Source organism: Saccopteryx bilineata, chromosome X (genome assembly GCF_036850765.1).
Source record: "Saccopteryx bilineata isolate mSacBil1 chromosome X, mSacBil1_pri_phased_curated, whole genome shotgun sequence".
Classification (NCBI taxonomy): domain Eukaryota; kingdom Metazoa; phylum Chordata; class Mammalia; order Chiroptera; family Emballonuridae; genus Saccopteryx; species Saccopteryx bilineata.
This window is the reverse complement of record NC_089502.1, coordinates 142,416,106-142,426,491: the sequence shown is the minus strand read 5'-3', so window position 1 is coordinate 142,426,491 and position 10,386 is coordinate 142,416,106. Positions and strand designations below refer to the sequence as shown.

At 46.1% G+C, this 10,386-nt stretch overlaps 1 protein-coding gene across 1 annotated transcript in view; it reads right to left on the bottom strand.

Annotated features, from left to right (window-relative positions):
* The window catches only part of LOC136316759 (eukaryotic translation initiation factor 1A, Y-chromosomal-like), a 135,083-nt gene that overhangs the window by 54,183 nt on the left and 70,514 nt on the right, over positions 1 to 10,386 (bottom strand). The window lies entirely within an intron of this gene.

Sequence of the window (10,386 nt, the reverse complement as noted above, 5' to 3'; positions counted from 1 at the left end):
AATATTTCCCCTAGTTTTGCCTCAGTCCAACCTCAATCACTGTCTCCAGTAGATCTGCAAACTGGAGCACTGAAGTCCCATGGACACATAAGGCTTTTGTTGGTGTGATATCTGATGGTTGGAGTGTCTTCTTAGAGAATGTGTTTCAGAGAAGAATTTCCCAAATGTTTAAAATCAACCCCCTCTGTGAGCATGAAAGTACTGTGCACTTATGTAGTGTCATTAGAAATAAAAAATACAGCATCACTACCAGAAACAATGGAATAGGGGAAAAGTGCTGCTTTCTCAAGCTGCAGAAGAGAGTGTACTCCCAGGTAGCCGAGGAAATGTGCCTTTCATTGACATTTCAGGGGTGGTTTCTACAGTGTGAGGCTGGGACTTGCTTTTGTCTGTAATCATTGGAAGGCACATTTTCCAATGATTTTCCTCATTTTCCAATGAGGGGCACCACAGCCCCTCATTCTGGGGCTGACCAGGAATGAGTGGGATCTGGGGGTGAGAAGCAGGCCAACCATGGCCCTCTGTCGGAACGCTCCCTCCAGACGTCCCCCTCTTGTCCAGCAGCTTGATGGAGTTGAGCCTTGAACTCACCTCTCGCAAGCACGCACTGACTCACTGGAGCTTGTCCACCCTGCTACAGAAGGGCCGTGCTCCTCCCCTCAAGCTGCCTAGAAATCACGGAAGGGACTCAGCAACACTCCCAGAAAGGAGAGCCCGTGGGGCTTGTGGTGAGGCATGCTTGTCAGTGTTCTGTGCCTTGTCTTCAGCTGGAGAACGAGAGCACTTAGTTAAACTGATTCGTTTGGGGCAGTAACTGCTCAGAGGCAAGGGGGGGGGCAGGGCAGGCTTATGGCCTCAGCAGACCCCGCTCCACCATTGACCTCCCCACTCCACATGCCTGGGCTGCTCAAGTCCCCTGATGTCCGGGGAGGGGGCTCCTAGTCCACGAGGCACAGCAGTCAATCCAATGGGAGCAGGCTGCACATGCCGCACGTTAGATTTCTGTAAGATGAGAGAAGTTAAACTCTGACACTTAGTGTATGGACTGACTAAAGTGTTTCGAAGTTCTGGGTGGTGGTGGACATGTGAACATGCCAGCCCTTCTAAGTTCTCCCCTGTGGTTAGAGGCACAAAGCTTGGAAGCAATGTTTTCCACACTCCCTTCCAAGTGGGCTGGGCTCGATTCTACCCAAAGTGGGAAGGAGGACGGGAAGGAGCAGCAGTGTTTCACCACGGGCTTCTCAGGACAGACCTCTGGGCATCAGAGGCAGATGTGGGTTTGCCTGGCTGGCTTTCTTCTTGAGAGACACCCACTTGAGTCATGCAGAGAGCTAAATCCAGGGAGGGGTCTGTCCTTTGACCCTTCCCCACCTGGATCTCTGGAAAATTCTTCTCCTGCTTTGTTCCCCTGCCTTCCAGCAGCTAGGTAAGCTTCTGGTTCTGTACTACACCATGTTTGTTCTGAAGACTAGAATGACCTTGTGTCCCTCCTCAAACCCTGACTGGAGTCCTCCCTCACAATGTTGTCCTGCCCACTTTTCTGAGAGAAGAGTGGAAGTTCCACAGGGAGGAGCCTTTAATTTTCCTCATTTCAACAAAATATTACATTGAACGAAATGCAATAATTTGTGTGATGTGCCATTTCTGTATGAACCAAATGGAAAAGAAGAATTCCCCTCATTTTACCAACTTCATAGATGTTATGATGTGAAAACTGGGTGGCTTAAGATGCATAAAACGTTAACTCTGAAAAGCTGGACTCTGGCCACTTATGTATAAAGGTGAACACAAAGGAACTGAGAACTGAAGGCTAACAAGGTAAGCCCAAGTGTACAGCAAGAGAGACCAAACTGGCCTGAGGTTTGTAAGAACCACGGTAAAATGAAAACGAAAGCAATCTAATTGGTCTGCCCCCAAAGTCAAAATTAGCAAGATTTTCAAATGTGAGTCTATGTCATACCGTAAACAAACAGCCTTGCCACGAATGTACATTTTACCTTCTGGTATCAGCTAATGCTAGCTAGGATGAAGGCATCACAGTCATCAAGACATTAACTATTTTCCTGTGTGCAGCAATGGAAAGAGAGCAAGCTGGAGTGATTATATTGGTAGATGAACAGTCTTAAAGACATGTTATCCAAGGGCCATGCTTGGAACTTGTTTAGATGCTGATTAGAAGAAGCCAACAGTAGGAAGGCATGTGTGAGAGATCCAGGAAAGATCATTTACCCGGTGGTTACTAGGTAGTATTAAAGAGTTACTCCTTTATGACAGTGGTGTTCATGGTGTTATAATTTTGATTTGAAGGAGGGGCCTTATATCTTAGAAATGCATGCTGAACTTTTACAGATGAGATGATATTTGGGACTGTTTATAGGGAACGGGGTGTATAGGTGGACTGAAATGAGCTCCGTGTTTTTATTTGTAATGACCAGATGATGAATACACAGATCCTTGTACAGATCTCTGCATTCTTTCATATGTTTGAAAATTCCCATAATAAAATGTGTAAGAAAAGTAGTATTCAGAATTTGAAGACAAATGTCCTTATTTTTTTTTTAGAGATGTCTAAAATAAAGCAAAATTTTCAAACGTATGCAGCTACCCATAGGAAGCATTCAGCCTTTGGTCCTGATGCAGCACTGTAAGGTTCCCATTGCACCACAAGAGGGTGAAGTAGAACTGCTTTATAGGAATTTCAGCCTTTAGCCCCCTGCTGTGCTGAGCAGCTGCAGTCTCAGAAATCCTTGGAATTGATTCATGTTCACATCAGTGAATAGATCTCAACCTTTTCAGTATTTGTAAAATATACGTATACATTTGTAGGCAGAAATACTGTAATATGCACTTGAATGGTAAGCCAGCCAAGAAGAGAAAGCAGGATTTATATATTTGCATACAGTGAAGACAGCTGTACCATGTGACAGCTTTTATAGCAAATGCTTTCGGTGTAAGTTACTGATAATATCAGGAAGTAGCAGAGTGGAGAAGCAGCAGGCGAGCTGGGCACAGGGAGAGGCTGCGCTGCAATGTTTCTCATGCACCAGGCGAGGGCGCCAAAGGGCAGCTGTGATCAAGAGTTCAGCCTTTGGTAGTAGCAGCACTGCATTGTTCCCACTGCTCCATAGAAGAGCGGTGAAGGGCAGCTTTAACACTGTGCTTTGAGGAAGAAGGGCAGGTACAGCCGGAGTAGTGGGCAGAACCACAAAGGGTGGGAGAGGCATTGAAAACAGCAGCCCTTCCCTATGGTTGCCTAGAAGAGGGGCTGGCCATGGAGATGGAATCTCGGCTGTACACAATCTGAGTTATGGCACATAACGGGGTGTAGGGGGGAGGTACGGGCATGTGAGAAACTGAAGCTGCCTTGGGAAGAATCCGAGCGTCATGGCCTATTCAGAACATAGTGGGCAGAAGTAAGTGGCCTGCCTCTGTCTTTCCCACAATGTCTCCTGTCTCCTCCAATTCCTTGTTGGACTCACTATTCTCTGTTCTAAAACACAATTCCCTCTTTCCCATGACTTATATGCCCCTAGTGTTCCACTGTTCTCCATTCTCGCCCATGATGACCTGTCTTCACTACACTTCTTGCATTTCCACATTACATTATGTACCCAGAATTTCCCATAGCAGCTGTAATAATCTTCCCCTACACTGCTTTGTTTTTTCCACAATTCTCTTTCCTATAACCTATGTGTCATTAAGGGGTTTGAACCCACACCTTGGTGTTTTCACATGACCCTCCAAATGAGCTAACCTACCAGGGCTGTTTCTGGCCTTTTTCTACTCATCAGTCTCAGTGGCCCATGGTTAATATTTCAGGCTGTGTACACTGATTGGAAGCCACACACTGCGTGGCACATACCTGTTCAGCATGTGTTCTTGAGCACCTTTCGTGTACGAGGTGTCCCATGAGAGACTACACACACTGAGCCTCTCTATCCCACGGGAGACAGAGAAAAACCACAAGTGATTATGTTCTATTCCACATACTGAGGAGCCTATGAATAAAAACAGTAAAGAAGGTACAGGAGGTTTTAGGTAAGGTGTCCTGGATGTCTCCCTGAGAATGGGTGTTGCCAGACTGGAACTCAGGGGAGGAACAGATAGTAACCAGTGGGCGTGGCCCTGGTAGGATGGGTGTGGCCAGAATAAAATTAAGGGTGAGGTTTTGTCTGTTTGGGGATGCCCAATGTAGAATTCAGGGGCAAGCGTCTAGCAGGATGAACATAGAGTAGAGTTCATGTGAAGAGCCTTGGCTGACCCGGTCTAGTGCAGTGCAGCCTGCCTGGCCGTGGAGGTTCAGGTTGAGTGGCTGGCAGAGATAATAATGTTGGAGAGCCATTGAGGATTGCAGCCCTTCCTAGTAGTTGTCAAGAGAAGTGCTGGCAATGGATTTGGTTGCTCGGCTATAAATAATCTGGGTTACAACTCATAAGGGTTGTAGGTGGGGGCATGGGCATGTGTGGAAAGTGAAGCTGTCATGGGAAAATTCCCAAGCATCCTATAATATTCAGATCATAGTGGACAGAAGTGAGCAGCCTGCCTCTGTCTCTCCCCAGTGTATCCCTTCTTTCCCAATTCCATGTTACTGCACCATTCTCTGTTCTGACTCACAGTTTCCACTTTCCCACAACCCATACGCTTGTACTGCCAGAGTTCTCCATTCACGCCCATGACCACCTGTCTCCATCACACTTCTCTCATTCCCACAATACACTATCTATCCACCACTTCCCAGAGCAGCTGTAATCTTTATCTTTCCCACAATGCTTTGTTTTCCCCACCATTACCTTTTCCTATACCCTTTGTGTCCTGGCCTGGGACTGAACCTACCACCTTGGTGTTTCCTGATGATGCTCTAACAGGGCTAACCAGCCAGGGCCGTTCCTGCCTTTCTTCCTACTCCTCAGTCTCTGTGGCCCTCGGTTATGCATCAGGCTGTGTCCAGTGATGTGAAGCCACGCACTGGGCTGTACTTACCCACTCAGCACCTGTTCTTCAGTTGCTTCCCTGTGTCTGGTGTCCTGTGAGGCACTACACACAGTGAGACTCTCCATTCTGCTGAGAGACTGAGAAATCCACAAGTGATTATATTCTATTCCACATACTATGAAGCCGATGAAGGAAAACAGTCAGGAGGGTGCAGGATGTTTAGGTAGGTGTCCCAGATGCCTCTTTTGGGGCTGAGATAACACTTGAATCCAGACCTGGAGGAAGTATAGCACCAAACCATGAGAATAATCAGGATGAAAAGAGAGGTACAATGGCTTGTGTTGGGGTGAACTTGAGGTGTAAGAGAGAAAGAAGCTGGGCTAGCTGAGGGATTGGGTGGAGGCTGCAGTTATCAGCCAGGCCCCTTTGTGGAGGTTGTAGGGGTGCTGGCTATTTCCACAGAGGGTATTTACTTGACCACAAGCGTATTTAAAGAGCACCGTGCTTTGTGACTTCCAACTCTGCATTCATCACATGCAGCCTAGAACCTGTCAGCCACCAGGGTGTTTGCAAATGAAAAAATGATTCTGACACCTTTTCCATAGGACTCTCACTGGTTCTTGGAAATTGTGTTTTTGAAATGATTATGCAGCCCATCAGGATGTCTCTTAGCAGGAAGAATGTTTGCATTTATTCTAGTGATAACTCACTCTCTCCACCCTCTGGGAACCATGTGTCATATTCTGTGAAAACACAACTTGAAGGTGTCTTTCTTTCAAATGGGGGTGGTTTTCCCGTCTTTGGGGACCTCTTGGAATTGAAGGCAGGTGGCCCTGAAACCACAAAAAATTAATGGTGACATCATTACTAAATGCAACTTTTCTGGATCATTCTAGACACCTGCCAGGAATTGATACCATAACAATCCTCTCTCTCTTCCTCTCCCGGTTCTGTTGCTGGCACAATCAAAATCCATATTGAAACTGGGGCATGCAGCTTGAATGAGATTGAATCTATTTCAAAATTACAGGGAGAACTGTGAGAGGGCTGTGGCATGGCCCTGAACACATATTCTCTGACTACATTTCTCATGCTTTAGAATCGCGTTCTTGCCTTCCCATTTCCTCAGTGTCAGGAGAGAGCATCCCACAGGCTCACTGTCATCATCATGGTACAGCATGTCCCTGAAGGTCCTTTCGGTGCTTAGAGAAATGGCACATGAGCATGCTCTTGGGAATGCAAGTAAGTATTCCTTCTATATTAGTGATTTTCAAATAGTTTGCCACAGAAAATTTTAAAATGTGCAATACCAATGTATTTAGTAAGGGGCACTGAACTATTTGCCTTAGACAGTCAAATGAAAAAGAATGACAATAGCCAACACAACAATAGCCATCTGGTGAGAATAAATCAAAATTATACCTATACTTTTTTTTTTGTCAGATCAGTGCCCTTCAGAATATTAATAGATTGTGTGCCATAAATGTCAAAATGTTGAAAGTCACTGTTCTAGACCAAATATTAGCAACTATTTAGATGCTGCAATGTAATGTCAGGTCCAAATCCTTTTTAAAGGTAGTAACGTTGTTGTAGCTGATCTTTCAGTCATGCTTGGATTCTGTCTGAACAGCACTTGTCACAAATTTTTGCTCTCCGGTAAACTTATTGATTCCAGAAGGCAGCCAAGCAGAGAAGCAGCAGGTGAGCAGGACACAGGGAGCAGCTATGGTGCAATGATGCTTATTCACCACGAGATGGCGCAGCTAGCAGCTACCATTAGTAGGAATTGAGTCTTTGGTCCTGCTGGAGCGCTGCAATGTCCCCATTACACCACATGATGACGCCAAAGAGCAGCTTTGATAGTAATTCAGCGTTTAGCCACCATCCTGTGTTGAGCAAGTGCAGTCTCAGGAATTCGTGGAATTGATTCAAGCTCACATCACTGCCTTGCTTTCCACCTTCCCATCATTTGGGAAAATACTTTAATATGCACTGGAGTTGCAGGCTAGCCAGGTGTCTGTAGCCAAGCAGGATACTATTAACTGTGGACACTGCAGACTGCTCTGCCATGTGACAGCTTTTACAGCAAATGCTCCCCAGTTAAGATACTAACGATGCCCGAAGGCTGCATAATGGAGAATCAGCAGGCTAGCAGGGCACGTGTAGCTGCTGTTTTGCAATGTTGTTCAATCACCACCAGGTGGCGTTTAAAAGCAGCTCCCATTAGGAGGAAATCAGCCTTTGGTCCTGATGCGGCACTGCAATGTTCTTACTATAACACAAGAGGCCGTAGAAGAGCAGCTTTGATCCTATCAAAATATCAGCTTTTAGCCACCAGACTATAGTGAAAAGAGTGTGTGAAAGAGGAGCTTTGTAAGGAATTTAGCCTCTCGTCCCCACACTGTGTTGAGCAGCCACAGTCTCAGGAAAGTTGCAGTTGATTCATGCTCACATCATTGCCTAGGTCTCCACCTTCCCATCAGTTGGCAAGATAAAAATTATACATGTGTTTATTTGTAGGCAGAAATACTGTAATAATTCCTGCAGGTCAGTCCAGTGTCTGTGGAAAAGCAGGATAGTATTTTATTTTAAATGATTTTAAAATATTCATTTTAGAAAGACAGGAAGGGAGAGAGAAAGTGATACTGGAAGACCAGTCTGTTCCTGTATGTGCCCTGAGCAGGGATAGAACCAGCAACCTCTGTGCCTTGGAGTGGAGCTCTATCCAATTCAGCCAGCCAGCCAGGCCAGCAGGATGTTAATTTCTGAAGACACAGCAGACTGCTGTACCATGTGACAGTTTTTACAGCAAATGCTCTTTTGTAAAGTTTACAATGATTTCAGAAGGCATCAGTATGGAGCAGCAGCAGGTGAGCAGAGCACATGGAGTGGCAGTGCTGCAGTGCTCCTGTTGCACCACAAGAGAGCGCCAAAGATGTCAATGTTCCTATTGCAGCACAGGAGGGCGCAGAAGGGCAGCTTTAACTGAAAATCAGCCTTTGTCCCCACGCTGTTTTGAGCTGTGACAGTTTCAGGAATCCCTGCAACTGATTTATGTTCACATCACTGTCTAGGTCTCCACCTTACCTGCAGTTGGTAAAATAAAAATTATGTGTGCATGTGTGCGTGTGTGTATGCACACAAGTGTGTAGGCAGAATTACTACAGTAATGTTCACTAAAGTTGCAGGCCAGCCAGGTGCCTGCATCAAAGCAGAATACGATCTTGTGAGGACACTGCAGACAGTTGTGAGGTATGACAGCTTTTACAGGAAATGCTCCCCAGTAAAGTGACTGATGATGCCAGAAGGCAGCAAAGTTGAAGAAGCAGCCAGTGAGCAGGGCGCATGGAGCGGTTACACGTTAACCATCTTTGTGCACCGCCAGAAGATGGTGCAAAGGGCCACTTTGATCAGAAATTCAGCCTTTGGTCTCCACGCCGCGCTGCAATGTTTTTATTGTACCACCAGATGGTGCCAAAGGACAACTACAATAATTCTGCCTTTAATCTCCACGCGGCCTTGAAATGTTCCTATTGAACCACAAGAGGACGGCAAAGGACAACTTTAAAGAGAATTTTGCCTTTGGTGTCCAGGCGGAGTTGCAATATTCAATTAAAACCACGAGATGGCTCAAAATTGCAGCTTTAATAAAATTCTGCCTTTGGTCTTCACGCGGCATTGCATTGTTCCTATTGCATCACAGGAGGGCGCCAAAGGACAGCTTTTATGAGGAATGCAGTCCCAGCTTGTATTAGGCAGAGGCAGTCTCAGAGGTCTCTTTTCCATCAGTTGGAAATATATATATATGTACACACACACAGACACACATTTGCACGCAGAAATTCCGAAATATGCATTGAAATTACGGGCCAGCCAGGAGTCTTTAGAAGAGTGGGATACTATTTTCTGCAGACACTGTGAACAGCTCTGCTATCCCAACTAAGTCTGGGCTTACTTACACTTTAGCCAAGCTCTGCAAGAGCCTTTTTGTTAGCACTTCATGATTGCATGGCTGCATACAGATCCAGGGCACTGTAATTGCAGTGCCCAGGCCTGCACATTCCTAAGCAGGGAGCTGGTCCCAAAGTGATAGGAGTGTGTGAAGTGTCAGCTTTGCTGGTGGCATCTGTGTTGTGACTGTCTGTGTGCACAGTCTGTATGAACCCACCACTGAAAGCCCCAGATATCTCTCTCTCTCTCTCTCTCTCTCTCTCTCTCTCTCTCCCTCCCTCTCCTTCTCTCTGCTGTGAGGACAAGCAAGAAGGCAGTCTCCACAAACCAGGATCTAGATCCACTGACACCTTGATTTTAGACTTCCCAGGCTTCAGAACTGTAAGAAATAAACATTTGTTGTTTAATACTGATAAATGTCTTAAGTTTTCCCTACACTGTCATATTTTTAAAATTGCAAATATCCCCCTTCCTGGGATCCTAAAAAGCTGTCCAGATGATTCTGATGGAGTCAGTGCCCAGACTGTTGTGACTGGGAACATGGCCTTCCCCTCTGTGGAACATCCCTGTGGGAACCCTGCGCATCTTGGGGAGTCCTGCTTACCCAAGAAGAGTTTCTCTTCTTATGCTCCCTGGAGATTTCTAGAACTCCCCTGAAGTACCTTGTCCTTTGTCACACCACATACCTTGTACCTATCAGTATGAAAGCCTCTGTCATAGGTAATAGGGTTTGGGAATTGTCACTTCAGACTCCCCTGCTAGTTCACGAACCTTGAAGGCAAGTCTTGCTCATTATGGCACCTCTGGAATCCAACATGCTTGGCATAGAGTGGAGTGTTCTGTGGATGCTGAATGAAATAAGATGTGGAAAGGTAGGTATGAGTTGGATTAGGAAGTTAGGAGGTCAGTGGTGACCGTGGTGACTCCAGAAGACATACTCACTGGTGACAGGCTGCTTCTGCTATGGCTGTGCAGACTGGGACCTACACACAAGTGTTTGACTGATGGGGCTGGCTTGATGGAATCATACCAGCTGGGCACACTCCTATCCCTGCCCTCTGCTTTGTGTGCTCAGCCCAGGGCAAGGACGCCATTTACCTCCTGATCTATCCCAAAGGTTCCGTTTGCAGCTTGCCAGCTGGAGGCACTGCATGTGCCAGTAGAGGCCCTGCTGCTGCTAGCTTCCACCTCCTGGGATTGGAGTCAGTGGTTGGAACCCTACTGAGTCATTTTATTTCTTCTCTGTGAAGGGGGAAAGCCTACCACAAAGTTAAACAAAGTAATTTACGCCACATATTTGGAAAATGTTCAAAGAGCCCAAGATGTTTCCATAGGTACCTCAAACTCAACACGTGCAAACAGAAGTCATCACCCCTCCCGGATGGACCTGTCCTCTCTTGTGTTTCCTTCAGTGACTACATCTGGTTGCCCAGGATAAGAGTTTCCCTGCAATATCCTCACAGGTCCTACTACTGGGTTCAAAAAGCTCATTCCAATCCTCTT